The sequence below is a fragment of the Dermacentor albipictus genome, chromosome 5 (assembly GCF_038994185.2).
Source record: "Dermacentor albipictus isolate Rhodes 1998 colony chromosome 5, USDA_Dalb.pri_finalv2, whole genome shotgun sequence".
NCBI classification, from domain to species: domain Eukaryota; kingdom Metazoa; phylum Arthropoda; class Arachnida; order Ixodida; family Ixodidae; genus Dermacentor; species Dermacentor albipictus.
The window spans coordinates 15,141,009-15,157,441 of record NC_091825.1 but is presented as its reverse complement, the minus strand read 5'-3'; the positions used below and the strand labels follow the sequence as shown (position 1 = coordinate 15,157,441).

The window sequence follows — 16,433 nt, the reverse complement described above, 5'->3', positions numbered from 1 at the left end:
TATATATAAGGGTTGGTTATATTCCGCACATTTCTCTATAACCTGATTGATAGTGTGAATATGGTCTATTGTTGAGTAGCCTTTACGGAATCCTGCCTGGTCCTTTGGTTGACAGAAGTCTAAGGTGTTACTGATTCTATTTGCGATTACCTTAGTAAATACTTTGTAGGCAACAGACAGCAAGCTTATCGGTCTATAATTTTTCAAGTCTTTGGCGTCCCCTTTCTTATGGATTAGGATTATGTTAGCGTTTTTCCAAGATTCCGGAACGCTCGACGTTATGAGGCATTGCGTATACAGGGTGGCCAGTTTCTCTAGAACAATCTGCCCACCATCCTTCAACAAATCTGCTGTTACCTGATCCTCCCCAGCTGCCTTCCCCCTTTGCATATCTCCCAATGCTTTCTTTACTTCTTCCAGCGTTACCTGTGGGATTTCGAATTCGTCTAGACTATTTTCTCTTCCATTATCGTCGTGGGTGCCACTGTGATTGTATAAATCTCTATGGAACTCCTCAGCCACTTGAACTATCTCATCCATATTAGTAATGATATTGCCGGCTTTGTCTCTTAACGCTTACATCTGATTCTTGCCAATTCCCAGTTTCTTCTTCACTGTTTTTAGGCTTCTTCCGTTCCTGAGAGCATGTTCAATTCTATCCATATTATACTTCCTTATGTCAGCTGTCTTACGCTTGTTGATTAACTTCGAAAGTTCTGCCAGTTCTATTCTAGTTGTAGGGTTAGAGGCTTTCATACATTGGCGTTTCTTGATCAGATCTTTCGTCTCCCGCGATAGTTTCCTGGTATCCTGCCTAACGGAGTTACCACCGACTTCCATTGCACACTCCTTAATGATGCCCACAAGATTGTCGTTCATTGCTTCAACACTACGGTCCTCCTTTTGAGTTAAAGCCGAATACCTGTTCTGTAGCTTGATCTGGAATTCTTCTATTTTCCCTCTTACCGCTAACTCATTGATCGGCTTCTTATGTACCAGTTTCTTCCGTTCCCTTCTCAGGTCTAGGCTAATTCGAGTTCTTACCTTCCTGTGGTCACTGCAGCGCACCTTGCCGAGCACGTCCACATCTTGTATGATGCCAGGGTTAGCGCAGAGTATGAGGTCTATTTCATTTCTAGTCTCGCCGTTCGGGCTCCTCCACGTCCACTTTCGGCTATCCCGCTTGCGGAAGAAGGTATTCATTATCCTCATATTATTCTGTTCCGCAAACCCTACTACTCCCCTGATATTCCTAGTGCCTATGCCATATTCCCCCACGGCCTTGTCTCCAGCCTGCTTCTTGCCTACCTTGGCATTAAAGTCGCCCATTAGTATAGTGTATTTAGTTTTGACTCTACCCATCGCCGATTCCACGTCTTCATAGAAGCTTTCGACTTCCTGATCATCATGACTGGATGTAGGGGCGTAGGCCTGTACAATCTTCATTTTATACATCTTATTAGGTTCCACAACAAGACCTGCCACCGTCTCGTTAATGCTATAGAATTCCTGTATGTTACCAGCTATATTCTTATTAATCAGGAATCCGACGCCTAGTTGTCTTCTCTCCGCTAAGCCCCGGTAGCACAGGACGTGCCCGCTTTTTAGCACTGTATATGCTTCTTTTGGCCTCCTAACTTCACTGAGCCCTATGATATCCCATTTACTGCCCTCTAATTCCTCCAATAGCACTGCTAGACTCGCCTCACTAGATAATGTTCTAGCGTTAAACGTTGCCAGGTTCATATTCCAATGGCGGCCTGTCCGGAGCCAGTGATTCTTAGCAGCCTCTGCTGCGTGGCAGGTCTGACCGCCGCCGTGGTCAGTTGCTTCACAGCTGCTGGGGACTGAGGGCCGGGGTTTGATTGTGCATATAGGAGGTTGTGGCCAAGTACTGCACCAGGGTGGCCAATCCTCCTCTGGTGAGGGAGTGCGTTACCGGTTCTGGTCACCGGGATCAGGCCACACTCCAGGCCTGTTTATGCAATTTTATCAACACCCGGATTTTTTTTTTAATCCGGTGGAAAATTGCCGGCACCGGGATTCGAACCACGGACCTCTTGCACGCGAGGCGGGTGTTCTACCTCTACGCCACCGCTGCACCTGCACCGCTGCATTGGCCTGCCGTTATCTTTCTCCCTCGGCACGCCTAGCCCTAACCTCCGGCTGGGCCCGCCATTGTCGTTCCGCTTCTGCTACGGCTTGTCGAACTCCTTCATCGGCCCGGCGTTCGGGTTTCGCTTGTGCTTCCACTTGGGGAAACTCAGTATTACTTCATCGAGATCGCACACGTTCACAGGCCCACTCCCGTTGTCGTTCTTTGAAGGCTGCCTCCTCTTCGGTGGACCTGACCAAGCACGGCTCACCCTCAGCACAGCTGGCATTGAACTGACGGCGCGTGCGGAGTGGGTGCGGAGTAGAACCAGTGAACAGACATTGTCAATTCAGGTTCAGGAGGAACTTCGGGTAAAAGAATATAAATAGCTTGGTAAATCAATAGACTTATAGAAAGAGAAGGAAAAACAGTAACTGCAGAGGGGAAGAGCAATTCCGCCATCATGAAAGACAGAGCGCTATGGGGCTACAAACGGTACGAGGTGTCCGGGGTATGTGGAAACGTGCGATGTTTCCAGGACTCACATTTGGAAATGCGATTGTTTGCTTGAAATCAGGGGTAGAATCAGGACTCGATGGCAACCAAAGGTCAGTAGGACATCTCGCATTGGGCACTCACGGGAAGACTACAAATGAAGGTGTGCAGGGTGATATGGGCTGGAGAAGCTTTGAAGTGAGAGAAGCTGACAGTGAAATTGATTATGAAAAGCGACTGGGGAATATGGAAGAAATTAAATCGACTTGAAGAGTTTTCAGGTATTTGCACAGGAAAAACATTGTATCACAGTGGAGGAAAAGAACTAAGAAACGCAAAAAGTGTGCAACCTGTGTGGCGAGCAACATGGCAACGAACAACGTCAAGCGGAAAGCAAAAGAGGCTGAGATGACGTCATGGGTGCGGCAATAGAAAAGAAACCTGCCATGAGTAGTTACTTCAGCAGGAAAAACGAAATTAGGAAAGAAACCATTTCTGATAACTCCAAGGAAAGCTTATTGCATTTTGAAACGAGATCAGGATGCCTTAAAATGCGCTTTTAGAAAGAAAGACATAGGAAGGAAGAAGAAGCATGTGCTTACTGCAGTAAAGCTAGCAGAGGGAAAGTAAACATGTCCGCAGTAGATATTAGTATGCTGGAATTGGAAGATTGGTAGAAGAAAAGTAGGCAAACGACAAACAGCGGAGGTGTGCAAAAGCGAATTTCACAAAACGTTTGGGAAATTTTGGTAATGGGAATTCATCGTGGGCTTTTTCTCTTTTTCATACCTTTCTTTCTTTTTCTTTTTTCGTCATTAATATAGGCAGGACATTAGGCAATATAATAACAGGAGCATGGCTCCGAAAGCGAGAGAGCAGCTGTTCCCGCGCGTAACGAGACACGCGCGGCGCCACAAAGCAAAGTGTACAATAAGAGAGGAGGGAACACATTACTAGCTCCAAGAGCACATAAAGTGAAAGAGCAGGCGCAGCCACTACGCCACGAGGCACGTGCTGCGCGACATAGCAGAGCGTGCGTTGAGAGAGGAGGGAACACGTTACTAGCTCCGAGAGCCCAAAGCGAGAGAGTACGCGCAGCACGCACGACACGAGGCACGAGCAGCACGGCAAAGCGGAGCGCGAAGAGAGTAGGGAAGAAAGTAGCAGCTCCAAGAGCCAATAAAATGACAGAGCAGGCGCAGCCTGCACGCCCCGAGGCAAGTGCTTCGCGACGTAGCAAAGCCACAGAACACCTATACAAACTTAGAGAAGGGAAACTGTACCTTCCTCAGTGCTACGGAAATAAGCGTAGCGGTGGCGTCGTGAACTAAAGTATGTGACCACGGGTGGCGCTGTACAACAGGAAACGGAAACGGGGTTTTGCACACGCTTTACCAGGTGTTCTGTGGCTTTACTGGGTTTCTGGCTTCTGCGCCTCGATCGTGCTCCCGCCAGTTTAGTTGCTGTGTAGCAAACGTAGCGCCTATATTAAGTAGGCGCTACGTTTGCCACACAGCAACCAAACTGGCGGGAGCACGATCGAGGCGCAGAATACATGTAGGGCTGAGTCATATCGAGTTAAGGCACACTCTGAACTGACTTTTAAGGGCATCCCGAGCGGTTTTTCGTTTATTACGCCGCCGTTACGCCGAGTTGTGCCGCCGCGCTCCAGCTGTTGCATTTCGTGTAGGGCTACTGACAAAATGCGGTTTCCAGGTGGCACGATGGCCTCGACTGGAATAAACGCACACGACACCAAAGATTGAGTAATCCTGAAAATATTTTATTTGCATTTTACAAGTACAACAAAAAGCACACGTCTACGCATCCACACAAACGCGGTTACATAGTCAAGAACATAGGCAAGAAATGGCTCATTAATAAGGGTAGCACAAACGCACCAGAAAGAAGACCTAAGCTACAAAACGTACGGTCGGCTGCTAAGTATAATAATTTCCCTGTCACCGCGTGTCACTTTTATACAGCATCTTTACAGCACTACCAGGCCGGGTAGTTTGGCGGAAAGAATGCAACAGCTTACGGCCGTCAGCTGCCTCTGTCATAATTATCCTAATCTCCGCATCAACGTCGTGCAAGTCCGCATACAGGCATCTGTATCTGAACCATATATGTGCCAGCTTAATACATGTGTAGTGAAATTATGACAACCACTGCGTCTTATCAAACGTATTGGTTTTGCAAATGCGCATTACAGCTGACGGAACGACATACTGTAAGTGAAGCACAAGAGAACAAAGGCAAAAGGAGGATACAACACTTGAAGAAATGAAGAATTACTAGGCGTACAGCAAACAAGCGATGACGGAGAACACACAATGATCTGGTGTTCTGTGACATCGCTTTGCGTATTTACGGTGTTATGGAGATCAACGGCATAAAAACGTACCTTCAAGCGTACTCCCTCAACCTCCGCCGCTTTCATGATGATAATCAACGCCTAAACAAAATGAGGCACTATTTTTTGCCAAGAGTAGACCTCTTTACAGCAAGTCTATGTAATGACTCGCAGACGAAACCAGCATGCTTTCGAAAATGTTTTACCGCCGTAGTATTCGAACGCCAACGGCCAGGAAACACATCGATGCCAATAGGCTGTCGGCTGTCGGTGGTTAATCAAGTACAAAAACCTTGACGCTATGACTAAAAAGCAGCTTCAACAATGAAATTTTAAAAAAATCAACTGCCTATTTGCCTGAGGTAACAAAACATCTTTAGACACCTCGATCGTTTATGTCAATGGTTTGTGTAAAGTAAAAAATTCACCATGTTTAGCGCCCCTAGCAGAGAAAGCACAAATTAAAGTATTCGACCAAATTACAGTAACTCCACTTGCGCGCTTACGCTGAAACTCGCCTCGATTGATTTTTCGCCCTCTGTGGCCATTTGTTGAACTTGAAAGTGTACAGGGCCTGGCAAAGCGTGCAATGATAGAGGAAGGAACACATTACCCGCTCCAAGAGCACATAAGGCGCAAGAGGACGAGCAGCCCGCACGCCACAAGGCACGCGAACCACGTGCAATGAGAGAGGAGGGAATAGGAGACGAGAAAGGAGGCTGGTTAGGTTGCCTGCGCGCTGCTTTTTACCCACAATCCCACCATAGAACTTATTTTATGGGAAATAAAGACATTTATTCATACCACGACCGGCTTTATTACTCGCGACCTGCTCACTACGCCGCCTCCTATGGCGGCGCGCGTCCGCGTAAATATCACGTGACTGTTCAGGAGGGACGGCGCGCCGCACCAGTGGCGCCACAAGTTACCCTCATTTCGGCAGCGCCCGCCGTACGCTTGTGTTAGCTTCAGTACGCTTGCGTTACCATGTTGCCGGTAGTCCGAGTTAAAACGCATCGTTTAAGCACGCACCGCAAAGACGTGTTAATATTCATCAGATGCGATAATCGCGGTCAGCTTTCTGTATACAGTGGTAGTTAAGAGCGCGAGCTGTCAGCTAACACGACTATGTCTCTGGCTCATGAGCGCGCGAGAAAAGCGCAGAAGCAGGCGTCTCGCGCTCGTTGCGATTCCCCTGCATAGCCACAAAAACCTGTACCCGACTAAAGGCTGATAGCGGTAATATTTTTCTTTCTCAGCGCAGCAGTTTTGCAGCTAAAACAAGCTGAAAGAGCGGTTGTAGTGGTGGGCGCGGCTCTGGTGCTACTCAAACGGCGTTTTTTTTTTTTGCGCGCACAGCTGCACAACCTGAACACGATTGCTTCTGCTCTGTAGCAAGCAGCATCCCAGGGCGAAGCCGCGCTACTTTCTGGCAATTTACGACAAAAAGCGCGCTATGCACACTTACCCGTTTTGAGGAGCATTCACCCGATTGTTAACCATTTCAAGACGCACTCTACATGAAAAATGAATAAAACCAGACTAGAAAAGCTTGTTTGTCAAACACAATAGCCGCTCGTGGCCAGAACTTTATTTCAGGTCAGCCACATTCTTACACTTTTAGGACCGTTCGTGATTTCGGTTTGGCATTAAATAATTTTCGTTTGGCGTGCTCTTCTGTAAGATCAGAGGCAAAATTCGACAAAATGGCCTCATAAACTTGTGGACAATCAGCTTTAGCAGGGCCCTTCTGTGAGGCTCTGTGGTGTCCTTCAAACACACCAACAGCGTATTTTTTGTAAGTGACGGCAGCCCTAGGTCTGCAAACTTCTTAAGCGGCGTTGGCCCCCTAACAAGCCAGGAGCCACACTTGATGCAGCACCTTCCAGGCGGCTGACGAACCCTACGAAAGCCAAGGTAGGGTACCATAGCCCTCCCCTGTTCATGCCTGCTATGATGACAGTAGTAGTAGACTGAGAGGCTGGTGCCCTCAAATTAATATGAGACAGCCCTCACATTTGATGCCCTTCGCTGTGCGCCCGCTCGATTTTCAGAGCGGAACGCAGCAATGCACCATCGCGGGGGATGATTTTTACGGCCTACGAAATGTAAGGGCTCTCAGCAGTAATTGCGTTCTTGGCACGTATGCTGACAGCAATCAGAACAGCCGGAAACACGGTGTTCAGGCGCGCACAAAAACACAACGAAGAAGCCGCCACTGCTACCGCTACGCCAGCCAGCACTTGGCGTGGGGGTAAAACCCCTGAAACTTCGTAAAGTAGTGCCACTCTCCTCCTCCGCCTTCACTCCTCCTCGTTTCTCCTCTCTTTCACGCTCCCTCCTCGACCATGGCGCCGCCTACGATGCTCGAGCGCAGCAGACGACATTTCGCAGAGTGAATGCACGCATAGCAAGGCAGTGCTGTTTAGGCGTTCACGTTGGCTTTCCAGCTCGGCGTAACTTCGTGTACAGCATAGAATTTCTAGTCGGATGCTTATACAAATTCGGTAACGGCAGCTTTTGTTTCATTTTTTGATAACAATTTCTTAAAAAAACTATCTGAAGGAGTGTTAACGCTGTGCGTTGACGACGGCGAATGTATCGCGTTCCCTACAATTAGGTGCGCAACATTTGTCAAGGGCGTGTCGCAAGATCTTGTTGCGAACGGTTGTAAATAACACGTTTACCATCGAATGACAACCTCTTGGCTTCCAGCAAGCCCTCAGCCTAAAGAATCCGCGCCGCCCTTACCATATGAATTCGCGGCGCGTATCAGCTATGACGTACAAAGGCTGACGGAGATCACTGCTCTGGAGGTTGGAAAGTGTATTAGAAACCACAGTGCCGCCAACGTGCGTGCTTGCCAATCTAAGCGGACGCAAAGCCTCAGAGGTGGGCGCTGGTGGTATTATGGTTCTCGTGTCTCAATGCCGACAGAAATACCGCGGCCGATCATCGGGTCGGGACTGTGCGTACACAAGAAAATAAAATGAGTTTTTAGCATTCGTGCGCGATGCGGGAGCGCGATAACAATGCTTGACTCAATCTCAAACAAGACCACTGTGGCCTTCAGTAATTTCTTCAGGTTAATGACTTATCACGAATAACACTTCATCGTGCGCTGGTTCGTCCGTTTACTGAGTGACGTACTTGTTGCGAACCGAGTTGCACTGAGGTGCATGCATTCAGGACGGTTGCACTCCCTTCGAAGTAACATTTGCGAGACATGACTTTATTAGTGAAGTCATGATCGCGCAAAGAATCCCCCCGCATTGACGCGGCCGCAATTGCGGTAAGTGAAATGATGTTTTATCCATAGGTTAAAATGATATGAAACGGCATTCGAGTTGCAAGTTAAGAGTTTATTTTCACATAGATGCATTGCAGATTTGCCTTTGCAGTCACAAGTCCGTGTGCACCATTTATTGTCTCATTGCGTAAATAAACGCACCAGCCTAAGAGTCCTACAGCAAGCGCGTCTCAATTAGGCATAGTGACTAGAAACAAATAGTGGCATAGACGAGCAAGCGAACGACTATATGAGCGCGCGAACTAAACGAGCGTGCGAACGAACGGGCAAACGACTAAGCATGAACGACGACTAAACAAGCCAGGGAACGGGCGGGCGACCGCAGGTTTTCTTTGCGAGTGCTCCACCGCCGCATCTTAAGCTTCGCACACTTTAAAGCTCACGCGAATTAGCAAATATACGTCTCAATTACATATGATGCGGTCGCTCGACGACGAACGCACCGCGTAATTAACACGGTTCCGGGAGAGCACGCACGCTTTTCATCGGTGCCTCTGTATCGCAAATCCACCGGGCGACCGCCAACGAGGAACACGAACAAATGTGGCAAACAAAGCTAGTCTATCTAAAGAAGGCTAGTGTGTAACCACAAAAGGCAGAGAGTTGCTCTCCTTAGGCGTTTTCATGATCGAGACCGAAATTTTATCAAAAGGACTGCGCTGAATCTTAAAAATTTCGTAATCACGTTATCGCACGCAACCTCGCGTGCCCGTGAAATCAAGCCGGTTGGCTTTAAAAACGATTAAGCGCACCAAATATGACTAACACGACGACGCAGTGCGCATATAAGCAAATCAGACGCTGCGTAAAAATCATGTAAAAGCGTGCGTACAAATGACAACATGCACAGTGAACTGTGCAATATCTACTACGTTAATACGCAAGCCTGGCACATACAATACTCTGCGAGAGCCACAACTTACATCACATAGTCGCGCGGAGGATGTTGGTCGGAAGTTCTCCCTCCCGATTCGGTGAAGCCATGTCTTTCTTCTTAACGCGTTGCGCTTACCGGACGCTATCGCGAACATATTCTTGCCTTGGCTAAAACTATATTGGCATCCAAACGCGCAGCAGGTGATGGTAACAGAAAATGATGTGAAGCGACGTCGCACTTGCCACAAAACATCCTTCAAGGCGTTCACACGATCAAAACAACACAGAATAGGAACGGAAGGAATGCCGCCAACAAGCGCCGCTTCTCGAGCAAAGATGGCACTGAAGCGCGGCTGTAAACAAACGAAGCCGGCGCAAGGGGCCACGTGATGCCATTAGGCCAATAGCGACGCGGCGTCGGCTTCGGCCAGAGCGCTGGAGGAGGAGGCGGCATTCTTCAAAGCGTGGCACTACTTTACGAAGTTTATTTTACGTGGGGGTAAGGCCCCTCTATAATTTTCAAGGTAGCGACATCTGCCGCGCGCGCCACCTAGGAAGTTCCTGTAGCAGACGGCGCCCACGCTAAACCGCGGCGCCGCGGCATTCGTGAGGTGAAAAAATATCTGCATACGCGTGGAAATAAAACCTACTGGTGTCTGACTGTGGCGAAAAACGAAAGAAGGACCCGAAATGCTAAATTTAGTCCTTTAATTTCAAATGAGCGCTCCAAGAAAATAGCTCAAGAGAGCGTAATGAGGGCTTGATCGCCTCGATTCCACGTGTTTACATTTCGTTCGTTTGCGCCCAATCACCGCGCAAGCCTTGGTGATTGTTTGCGCTTAATCCCGTATGCTCTGTGAAATTTCTTGCATGTAAGTGTGCTGCGTACACATAGCGGTTGCACTGAACGAAGACGTCGTGTAACAATGAAGGCTGACACTCGCTTGGACCGAAAAACTTTCGACATAACGTCGCTCAAACGTGCGATTCTCAAAGCGCGCGACCCTCACGGCAACTAACATCCTGTGTGTGTGTGGAAACGAGTGCGCCAACAGTCTTCTTGCCGCTGAGTGTGTCTGTCGTGTAACGATTACACGACGACGGCTGTGTCTTGTGGTTCAATGCTACGAGCCAGTGCAACTGTCGTGACATGATGAAGAGGCGGTATGAATCGTATCAGCGTGTCTCCTCGATCGTGTTCGGACTGCCAGCGCGATCTGATCTCGCGGCACATCAATATCAAGGGTAGTGTGTGCGCGTGTGTGAATGCGGTTGACTGTTCTCGTGAACCGTGCGACGTCGCCGCGTAAACTCGAATCATGACGCGCATTGTTGTGTTTATCCCTTTTCGCCTACGTGCACCGCTAAAGCCCCGTAAGAATTAGAGGGCCCTTATACGAAACGCACTCGGATTGGCCCAGCTATTACTGCACTGTGTTTTGCTGGCAATCCGTGTATCGCTTGTGGCGTTTTTCTTATGTTCATTTGCAGTTGTGGGTTTTTTATCAGTAAAATGGCATTGCCGATTACTGAAACATCTTCGAGCGTAAGGGAAACTTGGAAGGAACGAGCTCGCAGCTGTATGTAATGTACTTTGATATACTGCATTACGCTTTATTATTTGACGGCCAGTAGCTGTGGCTATGCAGTATTCGGTTTTAAATACAGAGTAATGCAGGTACTTAGCAATATATTTATTCACATATGCAATGCACAAAATACGAGTAGGATATTGGAAATTACATTTTGGACTTGTAAAGCGCAGTTAACAACGCGCGCACAAACACAGGAAAGTGTATAAGCAGAATTCGCTGCTGAAATTTATTTTATTTTTTATCGCACGTAACGCAATGCAGATATTTGTTAGCGAGTTAATGTGTTTCTGCCCCACTATTTACTTGCATGCTAGGTCATACTGCACTTGCTAAGTCAACGGGCTCGTAATGCAATAAAATCAGTAATCTCCACAAACTTCGGCCGTCAACATTGATGCGCGCGAATGAAAGAATACTGCAGCTCTGCACACGCAGGTGTATACTTTCTCTCGCACCTTCGTATCGCTCCACGTTACTTTCCTCGCATAGTCGTGCAGTCACCGGCGGTTCATTCTTTCCGTCCATTTCTATGCAACCAGAATTACCTTCTGGTTAGGTTTTGTTTGCTGTGCGAGATGCAAAATACCTTCTTGTCGTCCTCCGTCTGATCTCGGCACCCATCCGCACAGCAACAAGGCATTTCGGTCCTTCGCATCTTAGGTCATACCGATCTATTCAGGGGGCTCACAGCGAACTAAAATAAATAATCTCCACAAACATCGGCCCTCAACATTCATGCACTCGAGTGAAATACTATCACCGCTCGACACACGCACGTGTATACTTTCTATCGCACCTTTGTATCGTTAAATGTTACTTGCCTCGCATAGTCGTGCTGTTACCGACGGTTCAAAGTCCGTCCGTGCAATTCTGTGTAACCATAATTTTCGTCTGGTTAGGTTATGGTTGCCGCGCGGGATGCAAAATAACTTCTTGCCATCCTTCGTCCGGTTTCGGCACCCAACCGCACAGCAACAAGGCATTTCGGACCTCCCGGAACGAAATTATTGCAGCGATGTGCAAAGCACAACAGGGGAAACGCGCGCTCTTCGGCCGGCGCGCAGGAACTTTCATGGCGGGAAAGGGGCGGAGCAAGGTCACATGTCACCGATCAGCCTATCGCAGGCGTTGTCGGCTGGATCAAAGCCTGGCGGTACTTTTAAATGCTAAAGGGACTTTACGTGGGGGTAAGTTCTGGCGCCACGGAGAGCAGCGGCGGTCGGGCGAACTAAGAATGAACTAAACAAGCAGTAAAAAATCTGGGGCTACGGAGGCGGCGCCGGTGAACAGGTCGCGAAGTAATAAAGCCGGTCGTGATTCATACACAGTACCAGCTCCACAAGCAACGAAAGCGAGAGAGGAGGAGCAGCCCGTGAGCCACGAGGCACTCGAGTGAGCACAGTGTGCAATGGGAGAGGAGGGAACACGTTGCCATCTCAAGAAAGCATTAAAGCTAGAGCAGGAGCAGCCCGCACACCACGATATATATATAGTGATCTGGAGGAAACAGAAAATGACTCTATTTTCTGCTACCCATGAGGGAGCGCGGCTCAGCATCCGGGGCAGGGGGAGAGGGGGACAAGAGAGAGAAGTAAGGAAGGGAAGAAAGTAGGTTGTGGGGAGGATCAGGCTGTCGCAACCTGTCATGGCAGAACACCGCAAGGAGTAGGTAGCCGGGGGATCGGCTACAAGGCCGCAAGTCCGGCCGCAGCAGCAAACTCGAGGAAGGCCTGCAGTGCTGCGACCGGGGAAAGGCGGGGTAAGAGAAGGTCTTTTAGGGTGTTGGCTGGATGGCCGAGGTGGTGGTATGCATCTGTCATCTCCTGTCGTTGAGAGGCTAGTCCTGCACAGTGCACAGGGTGTGCTCCAGGGTTTCAGGGGAGCCGCATCTCCTGCAGGCAGGTGATGCGATTCTCCCTACGGTGAATTTTCTGGCGGCAGGCCGAACGTTCTTGTCCTGAGGCACAGGAGGAGTACCTGTTCTCTCGTGAGTCTCTTCTCGGGGAGGGAGGGGGTGGCTGGCCGCTAGCCATCCACGCGTCCGGGTGGCCTGTGGTGCCGTGTATAGTCGGATACGGCTACCGCAGTGCTTACAGCAACGGGAACAGTGTGAGCTGATTTGGCTGCAGCATCCGCCTCTTCATTTTCCGCTATCTCTACGTGTGAGGGCAGGCAGTGGAGCGAGAGGGGGACGCCACCCCTCTGAACAGCAGAGTGCTTAGTTAAGGGCAAGGTGACGGTGACTGCAGCTCAATCGGGTTCGAGTAGTCCTTGAAGAGCCGGACGAGAGTCTTTGAAGATAGCTACGGGAACCTGCAGTGGGTCCTCTGCAAGGAAGTCAGCTGCCAGGTGGAGGCCAGCCAGCTCTGATGCTGTGGAGTTCGCAGCAAATGGGAGGTGGCACTGGGGGGGTCGTTCCAGCTGCCGGTACTATGCAGGCCGCGGCCGCCGAGCCATTGGATGGGAGGACAGAACCATCCGTGAAGATTGGGAGATACTCTCCTCGTATTTGCAGCTTAGACAACGCTGCCTGTGCCAGCTCGCACGGTGCAGACCTCTTCTTTTTCCCCTCCAACTAGATATGCACTTCCAATGGCTGTTGGTGGGGTGGGGTGGGGTGGGGTGGTATCGCTGCTGTGGGGGACTGGCCTACTAGCTCATCGTACAGTACGCAGATGCTGCCCATCCAGTAGGAGGGACGTACCCGGAGTGGGGTGTAGGCGGTCTATGTGGAGCAGCCCCTGGCGCAGCATCAGCAGCGAGAGAGGCCAGGCCTGGGCCTCTGCCAGTGTGGAAGCCACCGGTGATTGGCGTGGAAGTCCTAGGAATATTTGCATGGCTGTCCCATGTTCCAGAGCAAGTTGCTTCTTGGGTTTGATGACAGTACTAGTTCCAAGAGGACCTAAAGCGAGAGAGCAGCAGCAGCCCGCGTGCCACGTATCATGCGCATCTCAACTTAGCGCAGCGTTGAACGAGAGAGGTGGGAACACAGTACTAGTTCCAAGAGCAGCGAAAGCGATAGGACAGGAGCACCCCGCGTGCCACGTGGCACGCGCATCTCCACTTAGCGCAGCTTTGAATGAGAGAGGTGGGAACACAGTACAAGTTCCAAGAGCAACCCATCGATAGAGCTGGAACAGCCCGCATGCCACGAGGCACGCGCATCTCAACTTAGCGCAGCGAGGAATGAAAGAGGCGGGAACACAGTACTAGTACCAAGAGCGGCGAAAGCGGTGGAGCAGGAGCAGCCCGCGTGCCAGGAGGCACGCGCATCTCAACTTAGCGCAGCGTCGAATGTGAGAGGCGGGAACACAGTACTAGTTCCAAGAGCAGCGAAAGCGATATAGCAGAAGCAGCCCGCGTGTCACAAGGCACGCGCATCTGAAATTACCGCCGCGTCGAATGAGAGAGGGGGAACATAGTACTAGATCCGACAGTGGCGAAAGCGAGATGGCAGGAGCATTTCGCGTGCCACGGGGCACGGGCATCTGAACTTAGTGCAGCATGTTGAACGAGAGAGCAACCCAAACGATAGAGATGGAAAAGCCCGCACGCCACGAGGCACGCGCATCGCAACTTAGCGAAGCGAGGAATGAAGAGGCGGGAACACAGTACTATAACCAAGAGCAGCGAAAATGATAGAGCTGGAGCAGCCCGCATGCCACGAGGCACGCGCACCTCAACAAAGCGCAGCGTCTAATGAGAGAGGCGGCAACGCGGTACTAGTACCAAGCGCAGCGAAAGCGATAGGGCAGTTCCAGCCCGCGTGCCACTAGGCACGCGCATGTCTACTTAGCGCAGCGTGCCCAATGAGAGAGGCGGGAACAGAGTATTAGTACCAACAGCCGCGAAAGCGAGAAAACAGGAGCATCCCGCGTGCTCGAGGCACGCACATCTCAACTTAGCGCAGCGTGTCGAATGAGAGAGGCGGGAACACAGTACAAGTTCCAAGAGCAGCGAAAAGGATAGAGCCGGAACAGCCCATGACCCCCGTGGCACGCGCGGACAGCGTCAAATGAGAGAGGCGGGAACACGGTACTAGTACCAAGAGCGGCGAAAGCGGTAGAGCAGGAGCAGCCCGCGTGCCAGGGGGCACGTGCATCTCAACTTAGCGCAGCGTGTCGAACGAGAGAGGCGGGAACACAGTACAGGTTGCAAGGGCAGCGAAAGCGAGGGTACAGGCGCAGCCCGCATGCCACGGGGCACGCGCATATGAACTTAGCACAGTGTCGAATGAGAGAGGCGGGAACACAGTACAAGTTCCAAGAGCAGCGAAAAGGATAGAGCCGGAACAGCCCATGACCCCCGTGGCACGCGCATCTCAACTTAGGACAGCGTCAAATGAGAGAGGCGGGAACACGGTACTAGTACCAAGAGCGGCGAAAGCGGTAGAGCAGGAGCAGCCCGCGTGCCAGGAGGCACGCGCATCTCAACTTAGCGCAGCATCGAATGTGAGAGGCGGGAACACAGTACTAGTTCCAAGAGCAGCGAAAGCGAGAGCAGAGGAGCAGCCCGCATGCCACGAGGCACTCGCGTATCAACTTAGCGCAGCCTGTCCAATTGGAGAGGCGGGACCACAGCACTAGTTACATGAGCAGCGAAAGCGACCGAGCAGGAGCAGCCTGCGTGCCACGAGGCACGCGCATCTCAACTTAGCGCAGCGTGTCGAACGAGAGAGGCGGGAACACAGCACTAGTCGCAAGAGCAGCGAATGCGATAGAGCAGGAACTGCTCGCATGCCACGAGGCACGCGCATCTCAACTCAGTGCCACGTCTAATGAGTGAGACGGGAACATAGTACTAGTTCAAAGAGCAGCGAAAGCGATAGAGCAGGAGCTGCCCGCGTGCCTAGTATAGGCTTCTGCGCAGCAGTAGTGACGCAGGAGGCCTGCCTCGATTCCAGTTTGGCGGGATCTGATTCCAGCAACCTGGTGATTAGCTCGGGCACTGGTAGTCGCGTCGACTGTTCAGAGCAGCCAGCATCGATGACTGCGCCGTGCAATGCACAAAAGTGCGATGAGTAGGCCGCCGATGTGAGCGTGCCTGGACCGTCCACAGCAAGCCACTTCAAGCAGATCTGAAGAAAAGCTGAACAAGGACGCCATTGTCAACGAGATTATTCGTGACAATGTAACGCAGTCTCCCGTTGTGACAGGAGAGGGCGTGCCGTTGAAGCACCTGGAATACGGGCAATGTGGTGAGGGGGCAGTTGGAAAGAGAAAGAGCGGTGCCGGCCTTGAGACCACCACGCAAACAAGCAGGAGCCCAGAGGTCAATGCCCCTTGTGAAAGGGGAATCACATGGAAAAGAAAAGAGGGAAGCACGCAGTGGAAGGACAGAGTGAAATGGTGATTATCGACAGCGACTCGAACCTGGCTTTATGCTCAGAAGCGAATCTGTAAAGGGTGAAAGGCGATAAAAGAGTGGCGGTAGGGACATTTCCAGGGCAGGCAATGGGTTCTGTCACTGAGCGATCAAATGCAAAGCTCGCAAAATATTCCCACGTGCGAAACTTTGTCGTAGTAGCAGGTGGGCTAAATGACGTTCTAAACAGGAAAGGGCCAGTGCAAGCCCAACGCTTGGCGAAGGGGGTAGATGACTTGCGCGAGCTGCCCCCACAGATGCAGTTAAGGAGTGCATGGTGCCGGAGGTGCCTGTACGTGACAGCCACGTACAATGATCGACAGTGGCTGGAAATGACGCGAT

The 16,433-nt window shown here is 50.7% G+C and overlaps 1 protein-coding gene across 5 annotated transcripts in view; it reads right to left on the bottom strand.

Annotated features, from left to right (window-relative positions):
* The window catches only part of LOC135906591 (globin-like), a 138,688-nt gene that overhangs the window by 107,141 nt on the left and 15,114 nt on the right, over positions 1-16,433 (bottom strand). The window lies entirely within an intron of this gene.